The 12377-nt window shown below is 35.3% G+C and overlaps 1 protein-coding gene and 1 long non-coding RNA gene across 2 annotated transcripts in view; one reads left to right on the top strand and one right to left on the bottom strand.

Annotated features, from left to right (window-relative positions):
- Window positions 1-2953: 2953 nt before the first annotated feature.
- On the bottom strand, window positions 2954-5529 carry LOC128203150 (uncharacterized). Its single transcript, XR_008255875.1, has 3 exons — window positions 5189-5529; window positions 4251-4421; window positions 2954-3758 (listed from the first exon to the last, which is right to left on the bottom strand). It is a non-coding gene; the product is annotated as an uncharacterized LOC128203150 (long non-coding RNA).
- An 848-nt stretch (window positions 5530-6377) lies between these two features.
- Window positions 6378-12377, top strand: part of LOC128203144 (uncharacterized) — a 175012-nt gene continuing 169012 nt past the window's right edge. The window contains exon 1 of the mRNA XM_052904431.1: window positions 6378-6475. The gene's annotated coding sequence lies outside the window, so the exon portion shown is untranslated. The remainder of the gene's footprint in view (window positions 6476-12377) is intronic.

The following is a 12377-nucleotide window of genomic DNA, read 5'->3' as shown; positions in this document are numbered from 1 at the left end:
GATGAAATGTTTGTTTACCGGGCTTGATAATAATGGATAGTCGATTTGGTATTCATCGTTCCAGATAACCTGCTTAAATCCATGAATTCCATTTGTATGTTTCGGTAATTCCAAAAGGTAAAATATGTAAAACAATAAATATTCTATATACATTTGGCTGTTAGCTTAGTATTTCGTTCATCGTATGAATCACTATCGTGTGTGTCGCTTAACGTGCCGGTTATCATTTCGTTCCCTCTATGCTCATTCTTGTTCAATATAATATAATGTGTTTGTAGTTGTCAGGTAAACCTGCCATATTTGTTGTTTGTAATGAACGTATCTCTAAGCAAGGCGCCGGAGGGGATCGTGATGCCCCTCACTAAGATAAAGTTTTACTTATAGGGAATTATTTTCTAAGCTTCATTAGGATGTTTGAGCAGTCATTGTATTACAACCCTTTTGAAAAGGGCCCCAACAACAGGTGCACGGCGTATACAATGAACGTGCTTTATATTTTATTTAAAAAATAAATAAAACTATTTATGCTTTCTGTTTCTTTTGGATGATAAAGCAGTTGTTGTATTACCACCCTTTTAAAAAAGGGCCCCAACAACAGGTACACGGCGTATACAATGAACGTGCTTTTTATTTTATTTTGTTTTATTTCTTAAGTTATTATTAATGTATGTCGCTTCCTTGGGATGTTAAAGCAGTCATTGTATTACCACCCTTTTGATAAGGGCCCCAACAACAGGTACACGGCGTATACAATGAACATGTTTTGCATATGTTGTTTGATAAGTGCTGTGCTATTTAGACCCTATTTCTTATAGAACCTTTTGTTTTGTGTGGTATTAAATTTTGTTTAGGTAGTTTATTCCCGACAGGTATGCAAACACTGCTTCGGACACTTTCGCGCATGCCCGTTGTTATATCTTAGTGTGGACATACCACGTGGTTTATGACGTCACATTTAGTTATAACGTGAAGTAAAATACCGCTCGCTTTATACCGTCTCCGTGGCCTTGTGGTTAAGCGTCCGCCTACGGAGCGGGAGGTCGTGGGTTCGATCCCGGGCCGCGTCATACCGAAAGACGTTAAAAGCTGGTACAAGTAGCTCCCTTGCCTGGCGCTTGGCATTTAAAGGGTAGTGCTTGGGAAAGTGGTGTACTCAGTACTGGTTCTACCCAGGAAAGTTGTATCCCGTGTATTGGTGCTTTACACCGAGCACGTTAAAGAACCAAGAGGTCTTCGCAAAGAGCTAGGGTATCGCACCCGGATTTCTTGTATCTCACTCTGTTTCTTCAAGTCTTCCAATGTCTGGATTGACTGCGAATTGCTGTCACTTCTATCTCATGTCACTTATGGCATTTAAACACAATTTAAGTCGTGATGGCGTCACGGCGGGGTCAAGCCATAATGCAGCCAATGGGCGCGGGCAGACCTTGATAAACTCAAATAAACAAACAAACAAACGCTCGACTCAAAAAGGATTATCGCTGTAAGTGTGTTATTTTTATATCAATTTTTATTAAACCTAGCGGAATCTAAGCGGAAAAATGTACACTACACTCGGTTACTAAGCGGCATGTTGAGTAATTTATAGTTTTTTTAAATTGTACATTAGTACTACAACATATTGTCAGTAGTTTAAGACAATATGAAATGATATCACTAATTTAAAAAAGTTGTAATTAAATATGATTCATAATCTCAATCAGTATGACAATCAATTTCAAAGTGGTTTAATGATAAAAAATTGACAGATCCAACCTTAAACATATAGTTTAAATCATAACTATTATTCATAATTCAGCAAATGTGTAATTTAACAATGAACAAAGTTTTATGATCAAACAATCATGCAAAATTAATATGAAGAGTTCTTGTACAACTGAAGTATTTTTATTTCACAGAAACTTAGTCACACACTTCGTCAGTAGATGCTTTGTAGACAATTACATTTAGTAATGAAAATCGGATGTACAAACAATGGTATGGTTTGAAACTCTTATTCATTACAACCGGTACTACTTAACGTCACTTAGAGCTTCTAAGAATTACTTAGAGATACATAAAAAGCACTATGAAATGTAACAATGTAGGGAAATTAACTATAATGACAATACTTAAAATCGCTAAGGAAGTTTATTCTCAAGATGTTTCGTATATTTTCGTATTAATGGCAAGGTCGTATATGAGAGCTTCGACCATTAGTTGTCACAAGGTTATTGATAAAAAAGAATCTCGATCATAATCATAAAGATACACATGTACATGTAAAAGTTTGACATTTAAGGCATCTGGAAGGATGTGGGTCGATTATTACTCGCAAAAATGCAAAAAAGTTTATATATTGCTTTGATTTCTTGTGTTTATTATGCCCCCACAAAGTGGCGGCATATAGGGTTGCCCTTGTCCGTACGTACGTCTGTCTGTCTGTACGTACGTACGTCCCGAAGATTGTTTCCGATCTAATTCTTGAAAACTGTTTGTCCAATCCTCACCAAACTTTAAACACATGTTTGTGACCATAATATCTTGATCAAGTTCGATAGTCATGGAAATCGCTTTAGTCATTCAGGAGTTACGGCCCTTTTTTGCCAAAAATACTTCAAAAATATATGTTTCCAATCTAATTCTTGAAAAGTATGTGTCCAATCCTCACCAAACTTTACATACATGATTGTGACCATAATATCTTGATCAAGTTCGATAACCATGGAAATCGCTTTTGTCATTTAGGAGTTACGGCCCTTTATTTGCAAAAAAAGATTATCCTGAATAATTTTATTTGTAACTGATAAGTATAAGCGCTAAAGTTAATATAATGTTATGAGGTAATGTTAAAGGAATTACAGGATTGAACAAATGATCTTGTCTTAAAGTGTTTTTTTTTTTTTACTTTTTCAAATTATAATACAACTATTATTATTATTATTATTATATTATTATTATTATTATTATTATTATTATTATTACAATGCTTTAGAATAAAAATAAAAGTAATGTTATATTCAATACATGTATATAAAAGCCCATTAATATGATTTAACCATGATGCTTGACAATTTGGATATTACAATGGTGACCATGTATTTAAAGTGGATTAAAATATATCCGTTATATAACTATTAAAACACGTATAACTCTTATTTGTTTATTATTTATATTCCATCGGTCAAATTAATAAATACATTAGATATACAAATTATACAAGAATTGATTATGTATTAGTGAGACAATGAGACTATCTAAGTGTCAGCTCTAAATGCCCCTGTGTCAATAAACAAATACACAGGAAATTGTCCCCTTCTGTGACCCAGTGCAATAAACAAGGGATGCACAGCAGGGAATGAACGTGCCAAACAAGTCCGATAGAAATCTTTCGTCTCCTCAGAATAATGCATGGCGGACGTGTTTTCCGAATCATATCATTTTAATGTGTTTTCAAATATCTTGTAGGAAATTGACTTCATTGAATACTTTATATATTTTATCAGGCGCGTTAAACGCGCATATGTTTATGTATTTCGAGGGCTAATCGTGTGCTTTTGGGTGTTCTGTTACTAGTTAAAGACGTTAAACATCTCTTTTTGTACACCGAGAATCTAACTACTTTGGTTGTAATCACAGAAGCGAGTTTTTTTTTCATCGACGACATGCTAGCATTTTATGTTCTTGTATTGACGGATTTCTTTGCCACTGCGGTCTTGTGTGATTTTCTGTATAACGTGAGGCTCGTTCGCCTTCTAAATCGGGCCATGGTGAAGTTCCTGAAGTGAAAAAGTCGTTTACTTTAAATAATGATACACATCATATGCCATACTGAAAGACTCGTGATCATTAGCGATTCTCAGAACTAAAAACGTATCCTCTCAAGGCTAAACAATTGTGCAGAAGTTTGTTTTTGCATTTCACCAAAATGTGGATAATGTGCTTGCAATAAACAAAATGGGGGGTTAAGGAACAAAAAATCGGCCAGGAAACGTGTACAGTCGAGCAATAACCAAGTTTTGAAAATAGGAATATATACATGCAAGCAAAGTTACAACATGCATCGATATGTATTTGCCGAGAAAATACGAAAAATTGTGGATAAAATCAACACGTTTATTTGTAAACATTGCCTCCTAAGCCACAACCTTTTCAATAACCTTTTTATCTTTAAACTTATGGTACCTAACTAAGATGTCGATCGAAGAATTTTTTTCGTCACATTCTGGACGCATACATTTTTCAAAAAAATTAAGAAAACGTCCACTTACCAGGCAAAAGTTGGTTCCTAAATCAGTACTGTTCATTCTAAATCTGCCATTTTGTTTGCCATGAATTTTTTTCCCACTTAATGTTTGCATGAAACGAAATTACGTCCTCCCCCTTGCTTTTTCTTTGCTCGCCTGCAGCGCTTCCCCATGGTAAGGGGAGGCCGCATCAGTCTGAAAAAAGAAGACATTTTGTTTGATTAAATCATTGACCCTCTTTATTGTGCCAATAAACATGGTTTTGCTTCAGTTGTTCGACATCAAGGTTTATCACTATGTATAGACTTCAACATATGTCTATCAATATGCATTTAATCAAGTTGCACTTCTAACCTACCGACGACACAAACTCCATTTCTGTCAAAAAATACCAGACAAGCTTATGAAGAACATGCAACGTGTTGTTGGAATCATGAGGTTTTCTGATCAATAAATTGAGTGACATACTTCGCAGTGACATGTAGTTGTCATGTATGTCTTTTAATTGCTGTAAAATATAACCGATGCTCATTGCAAAACAGGCTCAAAGTGGACTCATTGCAAGATGGAGCGAGGTCGGCAATTGTTCCTAAAAACTGCTTTTCGTCATAATCAAATAGGTTTTGCTTTTCGTCATAACAAAATACAATCATTTGATATTTCTATATACTGTATGCCTAATTTGTAGGTATGTATATATCCTGAGGATAGAATATGCATTCCGACACTTCCCTTTTAAGGCAAACATGGTGAATATATATATAAACAACTTTTTGGACCAGAAACGTAATTTGCTTCTCGTCATAACGAACAATATTTTGTCCATTTTCAGCATTTGCCCACGATTTTTGAAAAAACTATAAATTACTCAACATGCCGCTTAGTAACCGAGTGTAGTGTACATTTTTCCGCTTAGACTCCGCTAGGTTTTATAAAAATTGATATAAAAATAACACACTTACAGCGATAATCCTTTTTGAGTCGAGCGGTATTTTACTTCACGTTTTAACTAAATGTGACGTCACAAACCACGTGGTATGTCCACACTGTATCTGTCAACCTTGTAAACAGGGCGTGTAAACATGCCTTTTTGTAATGCCTTTTCGTAAAAGTAAAATGTGTATGCTAAATGTTTGTAATATTATAAACGTTATCGTTTATCAATACAACAAAGCTCAATTGTCATAAATAAACCAAAAATATCGTCTGCAGTCTCTTAAATGAGATGATATTGATTAAGAATTCACGCAATAACCTACGCGACCTTTGCATTTGTCCGCACAAATCTGGGAAATCCCAAGCTCAACCTATTTTCGGAAAATAAGCCATTTATAATATCCAATCAATTTTTTTCTTACAACAAACCTTTTGTCAATGTAAGAGGCTTCATAAGGGGATATGATGGTATGGTCCGATTACATTTCGAAAATCGAAAATATGACTTTGAAGACCAAAATGAAAAGCCTCAACTTTGACAAGCCATCTGGACATCTAAATATAAATATAAATACTGGTGAACAGTTTAGTCCATTTGTAAAATCATTTGTTTGTATTTTTCGGGAAATAGAATAGTCCAAAACGCTGGCGCAAGGGAAATCTTTTGACCCACCTCTCAATTCGTGAATCATGACTACCAGCGGTTGCTTCCCTTCACTACTCTCTATGAGAAAGCAATATGGCGGTTATCTAAAAACACGCTTGGCAAAAAAGAACTTATTAAACTGGCTATATTTTGTAAATCCCTTTTATCTAATGTCAAATAGTCATTCTCCTTTAAAAACAATTCGACTTATTTGTCTTAGTATTTCCTATTATAGGAAACTGTATGTAATATATGTCCACTTTGTTTATATATATATGTTTAATTAATTGTTTGTTAAAGCGTTATTGTTCTGATCACATGGTTGTAATAACCCATGATCTAAATAAATCTTGAAATCTTGGCTACGAAAAAGCTTAAGTGGGAAATTAAATAATGAGCCCTTGTCAAGAGTTTAGATTTAGTTTATTGTTAACGTGGGAGGTAAATGCAACGTCCATTGAATTACAAGATCCATGTATAATTATTTAATTTGTTTATTTCTGGTTTCTTAGCTGGATTAAAAAAAAAATCCGCGAAACATTTGCGGAAGAAATTTCTATGATGACTTTTTATTTTCAGAAGGTATTTGCATGTGTCCTGGAAATCGGTATACCTACCAGCTTGGCAGAGATTTAGAGGCAGTAGAACTTGAAATACTTGTTTAAAGGTATCAGTTAGTTTAACTTCAGTCAAAATATGCATTCATATAGACAATTTTGAGCAGGGCACATTACTGGTGCAATAACTGTAAAATCTGACAGAGAGAATGCAGCAATGGTGCATTTTCAAGTATCCGATTGTTTGATACAGATGTGTCAATAAAAGTTCTGGAGCATACTTCTCTTATTCTACTATAAAATATCTTTAAAATGATGTATCGCAATACAGCATTCCCCCCAAAAAACTTTTTTGTCTGACCTCACTTATTATTTTGGCTGTGAATCATAGTAACACATAATCACCAATTTTGTGTATGATTATTTAGATATTATCACTGACTCTGTAAGCTAAAAGGCTGTACTGTACCTTATTTTTAACACAATTGCATTAATTATTCTAAAATGTCATGTCAAAAAGTAAAGAGAGATTCTTTATTTCCTCCGATATGAAGAGACATGGCACATGATACTCAGAACATATACAAAGAAACATGCAGTATTATAGAATAAAACTTTATGTAAATGTTATACAACAAACATATAAATCAGGTAAGAATGATAACTATAAATACAATGAATAATACTGTATAATAACAATGCATCTACACAAGTACAGTCAAGTCACCCTTAGCGGATCAGTATGGAAACAATGCTGTGCATTGAACAAACGTTTTACATTCTGAGATTGCAACATTACAGTTGAAAAGAAAAATATTTCCTCTTTTGATTGACATAAAATAATTCAATTTCAGCGCAAAACAGATTAACTGACCGTTGTTTGCATGTACGAGGAAATGAGGCATTAGCGAATCAAATTTACCAATAACGGATCACGTGACATTCCGATATTGGGGGTTCTCTCAAGCGAGATTTTAGCTGTCAAAACTGACAATCAGTTTGTTTATCTTTTCTGTTAAATATATTTAGTCCCTCTCTTATGCATTCTATAGGTGATATCATGATAGGATGCTTCTTTGGTGGTCTGTATCACGCCAAGTCCCTAGAGATCGCATATATGTATTTAAAGATATGCGATTTGTTTAATAATTTCATCAAATTTTCAGCTGAAAACACTCGGGTCCAGTTAATTTTGAGAGCTTTTGGACTTTTCATAACTGTATAAATTTTTCAAAATGGATGAATAATAACTGTGTATGCATGTGCTAGTAAATATGTGAACTTTTTATGAATATGATTTACTAATTCTATGCATAGAATAAACTCCTTCTGATTGGGATCATTTATTTTCATTTAAAAATAATTTGACAATGATTGAGGATAACAGAATCATAAAATCACAGTAAATCACATTATAATCAAGAATTAAATGACAGACATTTTAAAAAGTAAAATATGAACAAATATATATAAACACATATCAAGTTGACTAGAAATTTTGACCAGCTAGCCTGAGCTAGGTGTTGATATTATGGTACTAACCTATCGCCTTGGTCACGATATAATGACAATTTCCTTTTTGTTGTTGTTACGTTGTAATTTTCTTAACATGTTATGTTAAAATTGTCTTTTTTATGTCTCATGATATGTAGAATATATCTGTCGACTCAACTTATACAGACTTCCATCGCTTGATTTGACGCGTTTTCTAATTTCAGACTCCAAATAGCCAAAATGTGGCTAAAAACTGTCGTTACAATGTTTCATTTCAAAATCAGTGGCGGATCCAGGTTTCTCAGTTAGGGGGGGGGGGGGGGGGGCGTAACTTCTGAAATTGACATCTGTTGGCCGCTAAGGCCCCCATGTGTTTTCATGGTAATTCAGGGGGTCGGAGGCCTTCGCGACGGTCTCAAGCTCTTAAACTATTGCATGTGTTTACTATGGAACGCCTGGGCTCAATGCTTCTTGCGAAATGCGTTATGCAAATGCTATATACAACATGTATAGAACAATAGTTTCATTTTCGACCAATCGAATGGCCGAGTACGGAATTACGGAAGCTCGTGCTATGTGAAATCTAAATATAGTAACACCTCCTGAATAACGGATTTCCTTCGCATCTCGCATGAAGCATTTTAAAAGCATTTAGCATCTCGCATTTTGCACAAAAATCATTTCCCAAAAAGCATTTTGCATATGGCATAACACAATCAAATTGAATCGGACGAAATATTGTGCACGTTCCGAACTGCTTTCGAACTGTAGTTTGAGTGTTAAAAGCTTGGATCCAAATCAAGTACACAGTTATTTGTATAGATAACATAATCATGAAAAATCCAACCTTGATTATTCGAACTCGGATTACTCGAATTCCAGACAATTTAAATTTATAAGCGGAACCAAAATTAAGTTTTTATTACTTTATGTATTCGCATCTAGGTTTGAGCTCACTTTTTAAAAGTCCGTCATCCAAGGTGCGAATTTGGGTGATCCAGGCTTGTAAAAATAGTCCCCACAATTTGAATAATCGAGGTTTTACTGTTAAATCAGAGGAATAGCCGGTAGCTTACTCTCGACGTATTATGTCGCATGAAGAGCAACATAGAACCAGTGGAAAAGCGCGTTTACAGTGAGAGAAATGCAATTATGTAACACGTCTGCGTAAAATATCACACGGCACCAAGAACATCTACCAAAATTGCCTGTAACTTTGTAACAAGAACAAATGGAGAAGCCTACTCTACATGCAATATAAGCATTGTCATTGCCATACTCATGGCTTTGGGGATCTGACGAAGTATTCTGTCCAAATCAAAATCCAACACTTCATATTTTCATTATACCTTGAAGAATACCTTGCTATTCAGACAGAGGATTTATCAGAAGCATCTTTCGTGGATGTTGTGTAACGTACATTTCAACTACAGCACCACTGTCTATAGCTGTGTCCTTATGTACAAACATAAGCATCAGCGCATTGAACCGATCTTGAGACATTGTGCTTCTCTGTCTGTTTTTGACGTGTCTCAAAGAAGAGTTTGCCCTCTCTACACTACTTGATGTTGCGGATACCAATAGCAGTAGATTGAGCATCTTGTTAATGTTTGGGAACATGATTGGGCAAAATCTTTGGTCAGACAGTGTTTCATGAATTGCCGATGGCTTGTGTTCTTGTCTATTCCATAACTGCTGCCATAGAGCTAGTTCTTGGTGAAATGTTGTAGGGGACGGCAAATCCGGTCGGTAGTATGACAGTATTGTGTCTACACTTTCTTCAGTCAACGTATTGAGGTTCTTGTGGATGATGCAAATGGCCCTAATAACTTGTTTTGTCAGGCTACTAAACCGTAATTTAACTTGGGTTACCATGGCATCCACAAATGGCAGGTACAACACGCGCGTTCGAAGTATTCCTTTGGACAGGTTGAAGGACTATTGCTTCTCTGCGTCTGGCGGGAACACTGCCTTGGTGGCTGCAGAGATGGAAGGTTTGCAGAATTGCCCATTTGTGTTGCTCTATCAAAAACCTTGTCATAGATGGATTCGTCATTGCGTGCTTGATCTACCAACTCCTTAACGTTTTCTACTAGGTCATATGCCTGAATGATATCAATTGAGGATCCTTGGAGTTTCTTGCTCAAACCACTAAAATAACCAAAATAGTGGTGTACTGTTGTAAAGCACATGATGAAGCTTGAATCGGTTATTCTTTTCAAAAGCCCATTTGCTTCAACAACAGTAATGCTGTCCCATCTTTTATCCTGTGTAGCATATTTTTTTTACCATTTGGAACACCTCGGCAAAATAATTTGACCGGTGAGCAGAAAGTGAATTAAAAGCTCGCAAGGTAATTCATTTTAGCAATTTCTCCGTACGGTCGATTGAGTTTTTAACGATGCTACCTCTCACAAAGTAAGTCTGGGCGGTGGCAGTCGGTAAATAAGAAACACACATGTTATTAAATCATTTAGAAATCTTATATTCATTTAAATAATTATAAAAGGTTGTAGATCCAGATCTACGCTATATTTATAAAGTTTAAAATTTAAAAGTCCTGTTTTGTAAAGTTTTAGACGCTCGGCAAATATGTTAAGGGTAGTTTGAAACTCTCCTCATGTCAAGTTTCATTTAATGCATTAATTCAAGCAATCCACATAGATTTGCATGAACTGTCGTGGAGGCTTTTATTTATGTCTTATGATCTAAAGACACCTCTGACTTTTGCACTCGGTAAAATTGATATCTTACTTGGCGATTAATGAGGATGATGATGATGATGTTAGCAGTGTACTACAGTAGGACAATGTTTTTGTCCGATTAAGTATTCTACGTTACGTGTCGTCTGATCTGAGCAGGGTCTTAACTTATCAATGTAGACGGCATGTGGTTATTTTGAGTTGTTAACAGTGCAGAGTCAGATCATATGCCGTACATCCAAAGCAGCGACTGATCTTATTCTAAATTTACTGCCATTCATTTATAGTTGATTGTTTTAAGTCGCTTTATACTGACTTCTGCGAATATATTCAGAGAAGGTGAAATATTAACTCCTTTCCGGCTGATGATATAATTAATATGGAAACAGCTTGGATCCATATAAGATGACAAGCTACTCGGCGTCTGATATGATTCAAAGCTGGTTGACTCTCCCGCCATATCAATCTTTCGAACAGATTTGTTTAGCATAAGACAGTCGCTTATAGTAATAAACTTTAAAATACTTCCAAAGTCATAGAAATGTGAAGACAAATAAAAAAAAATTGTTTGCACAGAACGTAGTCTTCTGGGTGCTATTCTGTACATTGTATTTAGTCATTATGACGAACGGTCCGAAAAGTGAAACAGACGAGCAAACGTCTGTTTCACTGACTTCTCAGGGTTAATACATTCAACACAATGTCGAATAAAACCAGAACATATTTTATTAAAATAACTGTTGTGTCCGATATTCCCCGCATGTATTTCGGCCGTCCGATATTCACTTCCTGCGTATAGCCGTAAAAACGGAGGATAGCCAAACGCTAACACATTCTACTGAATACGTCATAATAGATAATTTAATCGATAAGAGCGTTCCACGACGTCTCGGACCAATTATGTTTCGTAAGAGTCCAATGTGGCCAAATAGATGTTCGATACAACCACGGTAAATCGAGATCTATTTTTTTGTGTGGAGCAAATCATAACCTTAAAAGCTATCTACAATGATGGAACGATATTAATAATTTATACATACACTTGGAAAATTTTAGGGGGGGGGGGGCGCGCGCCGGTCCCCCCCCCCTTGGATCCGCCTATGAAAATTACCCCTTTTTTAACATAAAAATGAAAAAATACTGGAAAATAATTGTATCAGATATCTTGAGCATTGAGTAAGCAATTAAGTCTTCTTTCTGTAGCTGGTTATTTCATTTAAATTGCATAAAAACTGACGGAGTACTACTAAAATAACTGAACCCACCATTTCGTTACCAAAATCTGGCTTTTTCAATACAGGGATACAAAATGGCCAAAATTAGCAATATGGTATTTTGTGAAAATATGACCCTCCATTGGAAGACTTACAACTCATTTATCAATAGCAATAAGAAATTTATACATAATACCTACTTTACCAAATTTATTATATGCCTAAGTATGCACCCAAAAATACAGAAAATTTTGTCCCATCCGTAGACGCATGTTTTTCCCAGCAAGGAATATGCTTAGCATATAACCAACCAGGCAGATTTTGCATTTCCATTCAGTGACCAAATATATTATTTGTTGCATCAATATCTGATTGTAATTCGTAAATATGAAGCTCAACATGTCAATATCCCATCCGTAGACACCATGTCCCATCCGTAGACACACATAAAATGCTCAGAATTTGCATATATTAAGCGAAAAGAACCACTTTCCTTTGACAGAAATGTAGCACATATTCAAAACTAGGCAATGGATTACTAAAAACAACTCATTACCTTTGTATTTCATTTTTTCCACTTCTATATTTTGCTAAAAAACATT

Source organism: Mya arenaria, chromosome 9, assembly GCF_026914265.1.
Source record: "Mya arenaria isolate MELC-2E11 chromosome 9, ASM2691426v1".
In the NCBI taxonomy this organism is placed as follows: domain Eukaryota; kingdom Metazoa; phylum Mollusca; class Bivalvia; order Myida; family Myidae; genus Mya; species Mya arenaria.
This window is presented reverse-complemented; position numbering and strand designations above follow the sequence as displayed.